The sequence below is a fragment of the Balaenoptera acutorostrata genome, chromosome 6 (assembly GCF_949987535.1).
Source record: "Balaenoptera acutorostrata chromosome 6, mBalAcu1.1, whole genome shotgun sequence".
Classification (NCBI taxonomy): Eukaryota; Metazoa; Chordata; class Mammalia; order Artiodactyla; family Balaenopteridae; genus Balaenoptera; species Balaenoptera acutorostrata.
The window spans coordinates 91,600,485-91,616,649 of record NC_080069.1 but is presented as its reverse complement, the minus strand read 5'-3'; the positions used below and the strand labels follow the sequence as shown (position 1 = coordinate 91,616,649).

The 16,165-nt window shown below is 50.6% G+C and overlaps 1 protein-coding gene across 1 annotated transcript in view; it reads left to right on the top strand.

Moving 5' to 3' along the window:
* Positions 1-1,668: 1,668 nt before the first annotated feature.
* Positions 1,669-16,165, top strand: part of TRIM14 (tripartite motif containing 14) — an 83,855-nt gene continuing 69,358 nt past the window's right edge. The window contains 1 exon segment of the mRNA XM_057549158.1: positions 1,669-1,955. The gene's annotated coding sequence lies outside the window, so the exon portion shown is untranslated.

Genomic DNA, 16,165 nt, shown 5'->3' with positions numbered 1-16,165 from the left:
ATTCAGATGGTCAGTGGGTAGCCTTCATCAAATGGACCAGGGTTAGGGGGATGGAAGGGACAGGAGAATAAAGAACACACATATACACACAGCATCTCTAGGAAGAGTCCCAGGTTGTGTCTATTGCAGAGGCCTCTAATGGCCTCCCCTCTAGCCCACTGGTCCATATGTCCATGGCCCCCAGAAAGGTCCCTGTCAAACCAGCCTTTCCCCAAACACAGCCCCAGCCACCTACCGTCATGGCACAGAGTGGTAAGATGCAGATACAAGGCTGGGAGGGCACATCCACAGGGATCTGGGACGACTCGCTGGGGAGGTACATTGGTACCGACCCTGGAAAGAAGGATGAGTCTGTTTAAAAGACAGTAGGAGGGACTTCCCTGGTGGTCCAGTGGTAAAGGACCTGCCTTACAATGCAGGGGATGCGGGTTCGATCCCTGCTCAGGGAACTAAGATCCCACATGCCACGGGGCAACTAAGCATGCGCACTACAACTACTGAGCTGGTGTGCCTTAACTAGAGCCCTCGTGCTGCAAACTACAGAGCCCACGTGCTCTGGAACCCGCGCGCCACAACTACAGAGCCCCAGAGCGCATGCGCCCTGGAGACTGCGCACCACAACTAGAGAGAGAAAACCCATGAGCCACAACGAAGAGCCCGCCCGCAATGAGAGATCCAGCATGCCTCAACGAAGATCCCACATACCGCAACTAATACCCGATGCAGCCAAAAAAAAAAAAAAAAAAAAAAAAAAGACAGGAGATGAGGAGGTAAAAGAATTCCTGCCAGAAAGGACGGTGTGAACAAAGGCATAGACGTGTGAGAGTGCAAGGGCGTGGGGAATGCACCAGAGTTACTTGTCCAAGCACTAGGTGAATTAAGACATTCAGGCGAATTAACACTGAGCCACGCACTGTTCTAGGCCCTAGAGATACACCACTGAACAGAGAGCTCTTCACAAGAGAGGTGGTGTGGTAGAGTGTTTATAAGCTTGGGTTTGGGAGCCACCCTGCCTAGGGGTGAATTACTACCTGTGTGATCTTAAGTGAGATACTTAACCCTTCTGCGCCTCAGCTTCCTTATGTGTAAGATAGGTAATAGATAACCTCATAGGCTTGTGTGACGGTAAAGTACGCTGATTCAATTAAGGTGCCTAGAACTGTGCCGGGTTCATTGTTCATTAAGTGTTAGGTGGTGGTATTACTAAACGGCTGGACCTCCCCATCTCCGCCCCATTGCCTAGCATGCTGGACCCCAAAGCCGGCGAGACTGGGCAGCAGCGCCCCCTCCTGGCTACCGAGAGAAAGAAGGGCGTCCTCCCGATATTCAGCGGCCCTCCCTGCCCTCTTCCTCCCGGCGGACTGGGAAGCCTCAGGAATTACTCTACCAGCCCAGGTTCACCGAGCGCTACTCCCGTGGCGGGCTCTGCGCGCGCACTTTGCCGTGCGGGGTAAATTAGATCGTCTCATCTAATTTTCAAACAGCTCTCTGAGGCAGACACGGTTACTGTTTCCATTTCACCAAGGGAGAAACTTGAGGCTCCGGGAGGTCGAGTCCCTTGTTCCAAGCCACTCAGCGAGGGAGCGGCGGGACGTGAAGGCAGGAGAGTGTGACTGTCCCCAGCTTCTGTTTGGTCGCGCGGGGCAGGCCGCCCCAGTCACTGTGGCGAGTGCGCGCCGGGGTGCGCGCCCGTTCTGTGCGCGTGTGCGCGCCCCGAGGCCAGCCCCGGGGGGCGCGGAGCGCGGCGAAGGGCGTGAGGAAGCAGTGGTGGCCCCGCGGACTCGCGGGGAGCGAGGGCGGGGCTTGTGCCGGGCCCTTGCCCCGCCCACCGGCCCCGCCTGCCGTGCTTGGGGAGGGAGGAGGCGGCGCTGGGAGCCGGGAGTCGGCGGGCGGCGAGAAGCACGGAGCCGGAGCCGGACGCCGCCGCCGCAGCCACCTGCGCGGCAGTCATCAAGGTAGGGCGGCCCCGGGCCACCGGCCATACCCTCCCTGTCTGTGCGAAGTGTGCGCGCTGCGCCTCCGGGCTGCAGCGCCCGCGGAGGGATGCTGGGGCTCGGCGCACCGCAGGGGACCCGGCGGGGCTCGGGGGACCTGGCTTCCAGCCCCTCTGCGTGACCTTGCACAAAGCACCGCTCCTCTCCAGGCCTCAGTTTCCCCATCGGGACAGCGGGCCCAGTGGTGGCCCCTTCCTCGCTGGGCTCTTGGGAGGGGCCGCCTCAAGCTCCAGCCTCCCGACGGCGAGGGGCCCGGATGGGTACTGTCTGCACAGCCCAGCCGCAGTGAGGGCCTCTCATGCTGGCTGTGGCGAGTCGGTCCCCCCATTAGTGGCCTGGGTGCCTCGCGGGACCTGTGTCGGGACCTCTTCCCTCTCCTGGCGGAGTAACCTGCTGGGCCTCAGCTTCCCTGTACAGGAAACAGGAAGGCGGGGGGACACCCCCAAATCCCTATGGAGCCGGCCTGGGCATGCAGGGTGGGGCGGGTCAGAGTCTGCCTGCCAAGTCTGCCTCCCGGTCTGGGGCTGGGGGAGCCCTGGGTTAGAGGTGGTGGGGCCCTCGGCCACAGACTTGCCTAGACCAGACCCTTGCAGACACCTGTATTTAGGGAATGGTGTGGAACATGCCCTTCCCCATCCCTTCCCCACCAGTGCTGACGCCCAGCTCTACGTCCCAGCCTGGTGTATTAGGGATGGCTTGTCCACACACGGACCCCAGAGGGGCTACAGTGCCAAGAGAGCCATGTCTGAGTGGGGTTCGGTCTGGGACAGAGCAGATGTCTGAGGGACTGTAGCTCCAAGCTCTCTGGGTGAAGAAGACCTCTGGCATCTGGCCCAGCCCCTTGGTCAGATCCCCTTTGGAAGGTCTTGCTGTCCCATTGCACACCCCTTGTTATGGGAATCTCACTAGCTGTAAACAGAGCTAGAATCTGCTAGTCCTGCTCTGAGCACACAGACAACATCTGACCCCTCCATCCCCCACCCCGAGGCAATCATCTGGTCCCTTAAATCAGTTCACCTCAGGGCTAAACAGCCCCAGATCCAGCATTGTTTCTCCTGTCAGAGCCTTAGGGAGCAAAGGCAAGACGAGGGAGCTGAGGTGTCTGCCCGAGAGCAGGCAGTAGTCAGCCTGGGGCTTATTCAGAACCCACTGTCATCAGGACTGGAATGTGTCCCCTGTACCCTTGGGTTAGCAGCTACCTTAGAGGTCTGGAGTGAGAGAAGGAGCCAGAGGAGCCCCTCTCCAGGCCTTCTAGCCCATGCATGTTCTTCCCTGTCTTCTGTTGCCTGCCCTGATTGAGGGAATAGTTTCTGAGAATCGAGTCTGGGCCTTCTGGTTTCTCTTGTCCCCCCTCGTGACCTGCCCCTCACCTGGGAGCTTTCCTACAGCCAAAAGAAGGGAGGTGCTGCCAGGGCAGGTAGTGAGCACTGTGTCCTCAGAGGTATGTGAGCAGAGGCTGGATGAGCACTTGCTGGGGGTGAGCTGCCTTTGACTGCAAGTCTGGGACTCTAGGGCCAAAGTAGAGTGACTATGACCTTACCTTCTGGCCATGGTGGAGCTGCACAGAACTTGAAGCTAGACCACAAACGAGTGTTATTATCCCGTCGTAAAAGCAGACTAAGTATATGTGCTGTCACTTGAGCATAGCTCCAACGCGCAGGCTTAAGTGCTACCTATGTCTCCTGTCATCTCTACCTGCGTATAATCTGGGCTCTGTTTCCCTGCTCTACTAGTCAAAGCTATTTGGGCCTTGATTTAGAGGTATAACAGATTCTGGTTATTAAAAAGTCATCCTATGCAAATAATTTTAAAATGCACCATGGAATTATGGAATATCTAAACTGAAAGGGATCTTAAGAAATCATCTCATTCAACCCCCTCATTTGACAGATAGGTATCCCCTATCCCTGGAGGGGATGTGACTTGTCAAAGGTCACACAGCAGATGAGCAACCAAGCCCAGCGATCTTGATTCCAGGACCAGAGTGTGTGTGTGTGTGTGTGTGTGTTTGGAAACACATACCACATAGTAAATGAAAGCAATCTGTATTTATTCCTATAAAATTAGCAGAAATAAATATAAAAGGATAAACATCTATGCTGGCAAAGCTATAGGGATTCTCCGGTAGCATTTAATTTTGCCAAGCAACCTGACAGTTTGTTACAAAAGTCCATGAAAATGATCCTAACTTCCCTTTGCCCCTAGAATTCTAATTTGAGGACTTTACCCTAAGGAAGTAATTATAGAGACAAGTGTAGTGCTGTTATTTACCAGAAGTTATTTTATGGTGAAGAAGCTCTTGGTGTTTTATCTGAGGCTTAATAAACATTTCATTTAAAAAGTACAGCTTTAATAATAGTGATACTAAAGCTTCCATGTCCAGAGTCTGGCCAGCACAGGAGCAGTGTGGTCTGGAGGAAAAGCCATGAGACTCCTGTCAGCCTAGATTCCAGGATGAGCTCTTCCTCTACCCCACTGTGTGACCTTAGGTTAATCCCTGCCCCTTTCTGTACCTTACTTCCCCTATATGTGAAATGGGGTAGATTCAGTGATTGCTGAATTTCTTTGAACTCTGACAACCCACATTCTAGACTTAGCAAATCTCTGTAGAGGAAGCCTTTATTAGAAGGAGCAGTGAACACAGGGATAACCAAAGATTGTTGCAGCCTCCCTCCCCCATCATTAAATGAATCCCCTTAGAGGCAAGCAGCTAGCTAGGGGAAGGGGCTTCCCTCAGCCTTAGACCTTTGTTATCTCCAAATGACCAGAACCTGGACTTTTTTTTTTTTTTTTTTTTTTTTTTGGCCGTGCCCCTTGGCATGGAGGATCTTAGTTCCTCGACCAAGGATCGAACCCTTGTCCCCTGCACTGGAATCATGGAGTCTCAACCACTGGACTGCCAGGGAAGTTCCAGAACCTGGATTATTTTAGAACCTACTGTATTTTTGTTTCTATCCTCTTTACCAAATATCGGGGAACAGAGATTTTTCGGGAGGATCAGAAAATAATTCAGCAAGATCTTCCATTTATTATGTTACGTCTATAGACCGTGCCTTGCCTTCTTCAGAACAGATTGGAGGTGTTTAGCAATCACACCTATTATGAAGGGCCAGGAGTTGGTGAACAAACATTTACTGGGCACCGACTGTGTATTAGGCCTTGAGGTACCTCCCAAGGGCCTGCAGGCTGCCATGCGAAATGTATTAGGTTATATGTGAAATGGCCAATATCTGGCTGTTTTTGACTTACAAGAAATGGCCATTTGGTTCAGCCTAAATGGAAAAAGATATAATTAAAAAGCACTGTGCTCCTTACCATAATTGAGAGATTGGCAGGGTGCTGTGGGGACTAGGGCAGTGTGATTACTGTATAAGCTTGGAGAAGTCAAGTAGGAAGAACATGGGAGCCTCACCTCGAAGAATCAATAACAACAACAACAACAATAATAATAAGCTAACATTTATTGGGTACTTACCACCTGCCTGATTGTCCTAAGTGCTTCACAGTCATTCATGTAATCATTCAACCTTTCATTTATTAAACACCTGCCTTGCGCTAGGTATCTTCTAGGTGTTGAGGGGAAGGGGGTTCTTGACAGTAAACAAAATAGACCAAAAAGAAAAAAAATCTGTCTTAAAAGAGCTTACAATCTAATAGGAAAAAAAGACAGACAATAAACACTAAGTACAATAGGTGGTGATAAATGAGATGGAGCGAATAAAACATAGGAGGATATTTTGAGTGTGTGAGGGGGAATGGAAGGAGGGGTTGTGGTTTCAAGTAGGGTGTGTGTGAGGGGAATCACTGAGAATCACTTTTGGGCAAAGGCTTGAAGGAGGTGAGGGAGGGAGCCGGCTGATTCCTGGGGAAGAGCCGTCCAGGGAGAGGGAACAGCCAGTGCAAGAAAAAAGCCCTGAGGTAGGACCATACCTGACACGTTGAAGGAAGGGCAGATGAGAAGAGTGCCACGAGGGAAGAGGAGACAGGTGAGAGAGGCCGCAGGTCCGATTGTGTACCCTGTCTCGTACAACATGATGGACTCCTGTAAGTTTGAGGGAGGTACTACTTGTATATCTCTTCTTCAGTTAAAGGGACAAAGGTACAGAGAGTTTAAGTAACTTGCTGAAACAGGGTCTCATAGAGGAGCTAGGGCTTTTGGTCAAGGGCAGTGGGAGCCATGGAAGGCTTTTGAACAAGTTATGAGCATGGCCACATTTGAGTGCTTTTTGTTTTTTTTTAATTTATTTTTATTTTTGGCTGCATTGGGTCTTTGTTGCTGCACGCGGGCTTTCTCTAGTTGCGGTGAGCGGGGGCTGCTCTTCGTTGCGGTGCGCGGGCTTCTCATTGCGATGGCTTCTCTTTGTTGTGGAGCACGAGCTCTAGGCACACGGGCTTCAGTACTTGTGGCACTTGGGCTTCGTAGTTGTGGCTTGCGGAATCTAGAACACAGGCTCAGTAGTTGTGGTGCACGGGCTTAGTTGCTCTGCGGCATGTGGGATCCTCCCGGACCAGAACTCGAACCCGTGTCCCCTGCATTAGCAGGCGGATTCTTAACCACTGTGCCACCAGGGAAGTCCCCGCATTTGAGTGTTAGTGCTATTCCTCTGGGGTGCAGAGAGAGGGCTGTGGAAACAGTCCAGGCCTGGGATGATAAGGCTGGACCCAGGCAGCGTAAACCATTGAACGAGGGGGCAGGGGATCTGCCAAGCTTGGTGCTGGGGGTGAGGTAGGGGTCCAGGCCAGGTGAGTAGGAAGAGGAGGAAGCCAGGCTGGTCTTGGGCTTATTTATTTAACAAATACTTAATAGCACTTCTTATGCTCCAGGCACCATCTAAGATTTTACATACACTGGCCCATCGAATCCTCAAAGCAATCTATAGAATAGATACTATTACTTATTATTTTTAATGGGTGTATTATATTGTATGTAAATTATATCTCAATGAAGTTAATTTACAAAGAAAGTATATTTGTTTTTTCTATTATAAGTACTTGATAATAGAGAATGTAGAAAAAAGAGAGGAAAACAGAAAATAAATCACATCTCTTTTTATCTTAGATAATCAATATAAATATTTTAGTATATTTACTTGGGTTTTCTTTTTCTACTATTATCCCCATTTTGCAGATGAGGACACTGTGGCCCAGAGAAGTTGGGCAGCTCGCCCAGGGTCATATATTTGGACCCATGTCATCTGGCTCCAGTGTTCAGGGTCTTAATCACCGCGCTGTGTTGCCTGTAGGCAAACCTGGAATGTCAGTTGGTGGGTTCCATTGAGACACCCCCTCACCCCGCACTCACCCCACCCCCAGCATCCTTTCACAGATAGGAAAAGTAAGGCCCAGTGAAAGGTGGCACCTTGCTCAGCATCTCTCAACCAGTTGGGGGCAGATATGTGAGGTCTTATTCTAAGAAGAACTAGGGAGCTGAGAATTTGTAGGGTTGATGTGACAGCTGCTTCCAGCCTGGCCTTGAGCCCAGAGCTAGCAGGGGGCTGGCAAGTGCCATGACCCTGCCCATACAAAGTGCTGGGCACTTCCAGGGCAGGCCTGTGTTCTCTGGGCCCAAGAGTCTCAGCCCTCCAGCAGGCCCTGGGTGGGAGGCAGCCAGGGGTGGGGAGGGTGAGTTCGGGACCTTGCCAAGCCTGCAGGCCCCCTGGGACTTGTCTCTTGTACTCTGACTGTGCATTTATTTCTGGCTCCGGTGCCAGCAGACTCCTGGGGCCGTCTGCTGCCAGGGATGCAGCCCTGGCTTTGGATCCCAGCACAGCCACTGGGTGAGCCTTGGCCGGGGTCTTTCCCTCCCCACCTGCAAAGTGGCATCATAATGGTGCCAGCTTCAGGATGAAGGGAGATGTAGATGGAAAGTTCTGGCACAGGGCGTGGCACAGTAGTGGAGAGCCAACTACTGTTGCTGCTCCTGGGGCCACCCCAGGGTGTTGGCCCAGGCTGGGGGATTGAGCCTTCCCAGCCAGAGCCCTCTCCACGACGCTCCCCTTCATAACCTGGCTCGACCAGGGAGGCCCAGCCAGCGCGAGAGGAGACGGAAATGAACCTCAGGCAGTGGCTTGGAGTCCAAGATTACAAACAAGGGACACAGTGGAACAAAAGAGCCCACACCTCTGAGGAGGGAGACCTGACCTGACCACTGACATGCTCTGTAGCCAAGTCCTGTCCCTTCTTTATGCCCCCTGTCCTCTTCCATAAAGTGGGCAGGGCATTTTCTGCCTTAATAATCGTAACAATCGTCATCCCAGCAGCCATCTATTGAGGTTTTACTATGCCTGGGGAGTAAGGATGGAGATAAGCCAGACTCATCACTGCCTTCAAGGGCGCACAGCCTGGTCGGGGGCTCAGTTCTGATAGGGAAGCCCTGGAGCTGTGGGCTCTCAAGGAGGGGCACCTAATGCAGCCTGGGGTGGGGTGGGAGTTAAGGAGGCTCCCTGGAGGAGGTGATGCCTGGGCCAGGTTAGTGGGATTTGGAGTTGGCCAGACTCTGAAGGGGAAGAAAGCAAGAAACGTCATTGGGTAAATTGCCCCACTTCTCTGAGCCTCAGTCGTATAAAACTGAGATAATAAATATGTGCTTTGCCTAATGTATACAGCGGTTGTGAGTCTTAAAATTGGATAGAAAGCATGGAAGCACTTTATGAACTATAAAATGCCAGGCACCTGTTCATTGTTGTTTACTGTGATATTTGGAGTCCCCAGGGGTTAGGGAAATACCAGGGCAGCATCTGGGTCCAGGAGAACATCCGGTCTGTTTTGAAAGATCTACAGTCAAATCCAGCAGAGACAGACAGCCTCCATTCACCTCACACCCCTTGATTTAAGGGTTCAAGAGTATTTCTGTGCTGGGGTACGGCTTTGCTTTGAGGAGGCCCTGAGAGCAATTATGATCCAGTCACAGCTCTGTCCCAAGGAAGGGGGGACAAGTGTCCATAGGAACCCATCAGGCCAAAAGCACTGCATCCTGGTAGGGGCTGGGCGCCCTGATCAGGCCTCAGGGACCTGACCAAGAGGCACTGTAGAGAGCTGCCAGGTGAAGGGATGGAGGAAAGGGGAGCACCGTGAGGTCACTGGGAAGAAACCAGTCTATGTAGAGGGAGGTCTGCAAATTTGTATTGCCTGGAAAAGCAAGGAAAAGAGCAGTGTGTGGTATGAGCCCATTTTGGTTTGAACATGAGGAAAGAATAGATCTACACACATGTAAATACAGAAAAATATTCAGAAAGACACACATCAAGCTGGTTGGTTATCACTAGATGGCAAAATTTTGTTTTCTTTTTTCTGTATTTTGAAATTTTATATGTGATAGACATTTTATTTCTATAAAGATGTGGCTGTATGTAATATATGGTACAGTGGAATGTAGATAGTATGATAATCTGGCCAGCCTGCTGTCACCAGGCTGGAGGGTTTAAGGAGGCACCTGCAGCACGAGGACTTGGGTGAGGCCTGGAGGACGTATCCTCAGTGCTGGTCTTCCAGAACAGTTGAGACAGGGTCCAGGGATGGCTTGATATAGGAGTCACATGGGAGGAGAGGTCTCTGGGGGTCTCTGGAGTTGTTCCCAGGACTCTCTTCTTGGGACAAAGACTAGGGGTTTAGATGGCTGCAAGCACAGTCAGCATTATGACCGACTGCCTGAAGCCAGGAACCCCAGGCCACATCAGCAGAAGCAGAGTCAGATCCAGAAAAATGAAGGTCTTGCTGGAGTTTGGGCTACTCCCTGAGTGGGACTGGGACAGCTGGGACAGATCCAGAGGCCGCCAGGCTGGGGAAGAGCCTGTGCCTTCAGATTCCGTGATGTTTCTGGCTTCCACCTCAGCATGCCAGACCCCAGAAGACCCTTTGCCCCCAGTGATGTGTGTTCTCAGTCTTTGGTCCCTGGGACTCTCACAGACCTTCTCATGTCTTTGCAAAGAGTAAAGGAACCAAGCTACTGTCCTATTTCATGGAATTCAGGGCACAGCCAGTTGTGAGATAATATACCATTATTTTATAATCCATTAAGAAAGAAAAAGGGCAGCCAATTAAACTATAAGTTGCATCCCAGTTTCAGAGATGTTAAAAATGTTAAAAACTCTTGTGTCTTAGAATCAATTAAATATGACGTGTGACAGGCCCCACCCTAGATTCCTTTTTTTTTTAACTAACTTTATTTTTTATTTTTATTTTTTAATATATTTATTTTTGGCTGCATTGGGTCTTCGTTGCTGCGCGCGGGCTTTCCCTAGTTGCCTCAAGCGGTGGCTTCTCTTGTTGCGGAGCACGGGCTCTAGGTGTGTGCGGGCTTCAGTAGTTGTGGCATGAGGGCTCAGTACTTGCGGCACACGGGCTTAGTTGCTCTGCGGCATGTGGGATCTTCCCGGAGCAGGGCTCGAACCAGTGTCCCCTGCATTGGCAGGCGGATTCTTAACCACTGCGCCACCAGGGAAGCCCCCCACCCTAGATTCTTAATGTATATTCACTCATTTAATCCATACAGCAAACTTGTGGCTAGATATTCTTGTCCTCTTTTTACAGATGAGGAAACAGGGGTCCAGAGAAGTTAAGTTACTTGCAAAGTCACACAGTCAGCGAGAGGTAAAGCTAGGATTTGAACCCTGTTCTAACTGGAGTCCACCACATTTATTTTCCTAATCCAACTCCACAAAGACAAGGCTCCTGAGCTCTGGCCCTTGGGAAGAAGAGAATGTTCAGCAAAGTAAACGTATGTCAGTGCAGAAATGCCTGGTGGACAGGCCGTTAAACGCTGGGTGCTCTGAGGAATGCGGGGCCTAGAGGAGGGCTGGGGAGCTTACGGACAGGAAGGAGCTTTGGGAGTTTGCTGGCTGGGTCATTACTCTCATCCTTGTTATGACCATTTCCAAGAGTAGGTTGGCCTATGGCCTGCCCTGGAGAGAGACTGCGGAGGCCTATCCCACACAGATACCCCAGAACCTCACTCAGACTTATCCACTCATTCATTCCCTAAATAGTAATTTTTCAATTTAATTTTTTGAAGGAGACCTTTGTTCGTGTATTGATCACTTTCTGCATGTGAAACAGAGCTCAGTGCTAGGGATACAGAGCAGAGCAAAACAGATAAAGGGGCTGCCCTGGTGAGCTCACAGACCAGAGAAGAGCTGGGCATTAACGGGAGAGTACCACAAAACCCGGAGAAGAGGGGCATAAGGAGCATGCAGAGTAGAGAAATGTGCCTAGTCCAGGATCACTGCAGAAGGCTGTTCTAAGGGAAGGACTTTTGAGCTGAGATCTGAAAGATGAGTAGGAAGTAACCAGGTGAGGGTGGGGAGGGGAACATGCTAGACCAGAGAAACAGCCTGTGCAAAGGCCCTGAGGCTGGAGGAAATGGACTTTTGAGGAATTAAAGGCACTGAGTGTGTGTAGCTCGGATCCCTGGGCAAGGTGAGTGTGGAAAGGTAGAGTGGGCCAGAGCCTTCAAGCCCTGCAGCAATGGCCATGGAGTGGCATGCTTAGATTTCCATCTTTTGAAAAGGTCAAGGGCAAGATGGTTGGTATCCAAGACTAAGTGACCAAGTGAGAACAGGTGGTAGCTGTGGGAATGGACCTATGTGGATGGTTTAAGAGATGTTTAGGAGGTGGAGGAGTGTGGGATGAATGATGGATTGGCTGTGGGTACAAGGAGAAGGAGGCCACATGGGCAACCCCTGGGATCTGGCTTGTCTTCAGTGCCCTTCACAAGGCCTGACTCACAGAGGGAGGGGTTCTGGGGGGAGACAAGCAGTAGTGGGAAAGGATTACACTCTGTGTGTGCCTCCTGCCCTCATCTGGTTTTCATCTGTTTTTTTCCCCAGCAGTGCTTAGATATCCTGGTTCATCCAGCATCAGGGTTTTGCCAGACAATATGGGAAAAGTCAGCAGGATGAAGGATTTTATGGTGTTGATAAGAGTGAGGTGATGAATCGTGGAACTGGGGGGAGGAAATAGAGTGAAGAGAGAAGGAGGCAGATGGGGGAGAGAAGGTTGAGGAGGCCAGTGATGGAAGTTCTCATGGGTGAAGGTCTGCAGTGGGGGGAGGCCTGGCCTGATATCCCAGGTTGCTGGTACAAGAAATGGGCATCATGGTGTGTAGATGTCACATGGCCCAGACACCATCCTACAAGCTGGCCTTTCAGAAAAACTGGAGCCAAGCTTGACAGATTATGTTGTCCTAGGGAGGGGTCTCTGGTCCAAGGCTCTCTCCTTGGGCCTGAACCCATTTTTATTGACCCATCGGGGGTGCTGACAAAGGGCTGGTCATATCTGGACGTGCCAGGAAGCTGGAGGCGGGGAGGCTGTGATCAGCAAGGGGGTGCTTGAACTAGTGACTTTGGAAGCAAGTGGAACTGTTTCAGTCATGGGGCTCATCTGAAGTCACACAGCTAGGAAGTGGCTCCCTGGTTTGGTTTTCTGTGCGGTGGATTCCAGATTTCAGAGGGTAGTTCCTTTCTTGTATCTTGCTCTGGACCTGAGAACATGACACTGCTGAGTCTGCAGCCTGGGAGGGGAGTTGTAGCCAGCTAGGGGATGGCTGGGACTGCATGCAGGAAGACTTCCTGGAAGAGGGAGCATCGAAGCTGAGCCTTGTAGCAGCTGGACATAGTGATGGGGAGGGAGATATTGGCAAAGGAACAACAGAAGCCAAGGGCTGGCAATGGGAAGCACACTGAGCCTATTTGGGATGCATTGAACATACAGTCTGAGTCTGCTCTGGCTCAATCTAAAGGGAATAGTATCAGATACTGACCAGATACCAAGGGCAGGGAGGTGGAAACAATCCACCCTGGCAGGGAGGAGTGTTTTATCACTGACATTGTTTAGAATTATAGGCACATCATGGTAATAAAGTCAGGCTTTTTGTCGCTCTTATTATTGTTTTTAAGTTCTCTATAGCAAATACACCCCGTTATTGTCTGCACCCAGGCTGACTGCTCACCTCCCTGCTGCCTTTGTCCCCCCACTTCCCCTTCCCAGCAGGGGGGAAGAGAACCATAGAGACAGGAGCAAGATTTCAGCCTGTGCCTCAGAAGGCCCAGGACCCATGTCCACAGCTGCCCACACCTTACCAGGCCTGGGCCGGCATACCTTGGGGACCACTGGGCTGCAGGGCTCTAAGTCCTGCGGTGTCCTGGGCTGCAGTTGGTGGTCAGAGGCAGAATTCTTGGGCTCTAGGGGAACCCCAGATCTCACCCTCCTAAACAGAGCCTTCCAGAGTAATAAGGACAGTAGTAATACCCTTCAGGGGTTACTTCCCAGCCCACAGATGTCGCCCTCATAGGCACTCAGACAATAGCTGGACCCGAATAGTCCCGTTTCACCGATGAGGCTTCAGAGTGACTCAGAACCGTGGCCTGCTGATGACCCCATGTCCCCCGTCCTGATGGCACTTGTAACCTTTGCTGAGACGCACATCTCCCTGCCACCCACGGCCACCCTCAGAGCCAGTGGGTGATCTTACATCACAAGGGAGGCAGCCCAGCGGGTGAGAGGTCAGGCAGCTGCCTACGGCCCAGTGAGAGAGCCAGGAAGGGGCCCAGTGTGGCCAGGGCTCAGAGGTGTTAGCGTCAAGAACTAGCGATTTGTGTTCTCTCTGCGATCTACCGCTGACCAACCAGATCACCTTGGACCAGTTACATCCCTTCTTGGGTCCTTGTTTCCTCACCTGCAAAGTGAGGGGTTAAACTAGGTGATCCCTACCATCCCTTGCAGCCTGAAAATCTTCTCTGAGAGTCTCCCTGTCTTCTATTCCGGTGGCCTCCAAGGTGAGGTACGCAAGATGCTCATTGGGGTGCAGGAAAAAATATCATCTAAACAAGAAAATCATTCACGTTTGCTCACATTTGCCAGGTGTAGACACACTGACACACTCTCCAGTCAGGGGTCAGGCAGCTTCATGCCTCATGTCTCCAGAAGTCTCTGAGAAAGGGGTGACAAGGACATCCTACTCTTTGGTTTGTTTTAGGCAGGTTATCCCAACTAATTAAACTGGTCAGTTAATCCAGGTTAATCTAGACTAATTAACCCAGATTGGATTTGTGGATTATATTAACCAGTTTTAACAAACTACCCTCACAAAATGGACAAGTGGTTTTGAAAGATTTCTACGAGGACACTGGATTGTTAGTAATTCTGATAATGCTAGAGCATGGGGACAAGACAATGGGAGAATTAACACTTGGCTTTCCAGCACTATCACTTCAGTCAGCCACAAGGCAAGGAAAAAAAAAATAAGAAGTCAGCACAAGATTTTTTTTGTGGGGGAGGACACTATTTGAAATAGAGATTTACAGTCACTCTGGTTAATGATGAATCTCACCTCTTGTATATATTGTACCTTATGTCTACAGGTTATGGTTACTTGTATATAATATAATATATTGGGGTGGGTGAGCTCAATTTTTTTCCCTTTGGAAGGAGTAAATGATCAAGACAGTTTGGGGCCCACTGCTGTAACTTCCTGGTCTTTTCTATGCTGCTGCCACTTCTGACACACCACCACCTTTGTGATCATACTTTGTTCGAGTGAGATGCGATTTCTCCATTTTTCTACCCGTTCCCAGGGCAAAGACTCCATGGCTACCTCTGGGCCCACAGAGCCCAGCATGGGGGTCTGTCTCCAACTGAGGACTTGGAAAATATGGGTTGAGTTGATGTGCTTCAGTTTACCCTTCATGCTCTACTGGCCTTTCTAGCAGCAAAGACTTGGGGTCTGTCTCTTCTCCTGACCCTTAGGAGCCCCATCTTTCCCAGCCTGAACCACACTCTGGAGAAATGCAGCCCACCTTTCAAAGGTCTGAGCCTCAGGAGGGCCCAGCTAGGGTGAATGACCCTCGGCCTCACAATTAGAAGACCTTCTTCCCAAGCCATCCTTGGAATTTGTTCCTCTGAGAACAGCAGCACAGATAAGAAACAAAATATTTGACACTGTATCCAGGCACAGGATCAAAGGGGACTTTGTTCCGTGTCTTAGAGGACTCTCCTGGGCTGGGAGTGCTAGAGACCTGGATCCCATTCCTGCTTCTGCCCTGTGTGTGTGGCCCTGGGCATGCTGACTCAGTTTCCCCTTTCGTACCTCGTGATCTCTGGGGGTCTGGCCAGTGCTGCTTTTCTGAGATGTGAAGTCTGGGATCTTTTTGGAGACCGGCTCTTCTGAGTGGTTCTTTGCCCCTATCTGGAGGGTTTGGGTATGGTCTGGTCTCCAAACTGGGTGAAAGATGGGGACAGCTTGGAGCATTTCTGTGAGGCAACCAAAATGGGGCGAAGATGGGAAACTGAGTCACACAAGAAACTCCCCAACCTGGAGCAGAGCCATCCCAGGGTTAGGTGTCAGGGGCCTCAGATCTCTGGACGGGCTGTCGTGGGGCAGAGAAACGGATGTGGTTGGTGGGGCTCCAGGGATGGAGACAGGGCAGTGGGGGAAATTGTAGATTTCCGCTCAGTAGAAGGAGGAAGTCTAACGGTTGAGCTCTCCTGCCCCTCGGAAGGGGTGAGCTTCCCTTCAGCAGAATGATGCAAGCCGAGACATGCAGACTTTTCAGATGGAATGGTGTGGAAAGGAGAGCAGAGAGCTGGGCTGCATGCCTCCCTGGGTCCCTGACCCTGGGCAGTCCTGGGTTATTGTGTCTGTTTCTTGCCCCCAGATGTAATAAGATCATTTGAGAGAGGGGTTAGTGGGTCTGGCTGAGAATTAGATTAGACGAGAATTAGAGCTTCAGGCTCTAAACTGGCACTGAGGGCTGGGGGAGGGGCATAAGGCTTCCTCTGTTTTCATCCAGTTAAGGGGATTTTCATGCCTCCCAGCACAGATGACCCCTCCCACTCCTGAATCTTTAGATCTTTAGGTGTCGCCTCTCTGAAGAGAAAAGGAACATGGGCACTTTGTGCTTCTGGTTTAATCTGTAAGCCCTGTTCAAAGTCCTAAATATTCATTTCAATCCATTAATACAGGTTAATAGTTTAAACCCGTGCCTGCTTATAGTGAGCAGTCAATAGAAGTTACCATTATTACTTCTTTAAAAAAAATTAAAAAAAAAAAAAATTTTTTTTTATTGAAGTATAGTTGGTTTACAATATTTTCTTAGTTTCAGGTGTACAACATAGTGATTCAATATTTTTATAGATAGATTATACTCCATTTAAAGTTATTACAAAATAATGTCTAT